Here is a 424-nt window from a genome sequence, read left to right as displayed (position 1 = left end):
TACAATAAAACCATGGCTAGTTTTCGTAAAGGAACTTTGTTCAAATGTGACACACATTTGTGGATATACATGGGCGTCGCTAGGCCATTTTTTTAATGCCCTAACTCATATGAACACATCAAACGATCATGTTGCTATTTACATTTGAAAATTGAACTTAATATAATATAAACACAATATAAAACATATTACAGTGTGTGTGTGGCATTTACTCCCATACAGTCATGCACAGAAATGATTGAAGACAGTGGCAGACCAACTTGAGCATAAGAGGTTTGTTTAGAAACAGTACAATTTTGTGTTTGTACAGTAAACAGGTGTGTCTGTGTGTCTGTGTTTGTGATCATGAAGACTTGTGTTTGGCTTATTCAGTACTTACATGTTATACCCATCTAACTTATGCAATACAGTGGAATACTGCAAT

The sequence above is a fragment of the Sinocyclocheilus grahami genome, unplaced genomic scaffold, assembly GCF_001515645.1.
Source record: "Sinocyclocheilus grahami isolate Dianchi unplaced genomic scaffold, SAMN03320097.WGS_v1.1 scaffold372.1, whole genome shotgun sequence".
In the NCBI taxonomy this organism is placed as follows: domain Eukaryota; kingdom Metazoa; phylum Chordata; class Actinopteri; order Cypriniformes; family Cyprinidae; genus Sinocyclocheilus; species Sinocyclocheilus grahami.
The sequence above is the reverse complement of the archived record's forward strand: the minus strand, read 5'-3'. Positions refer to the sequence as shown.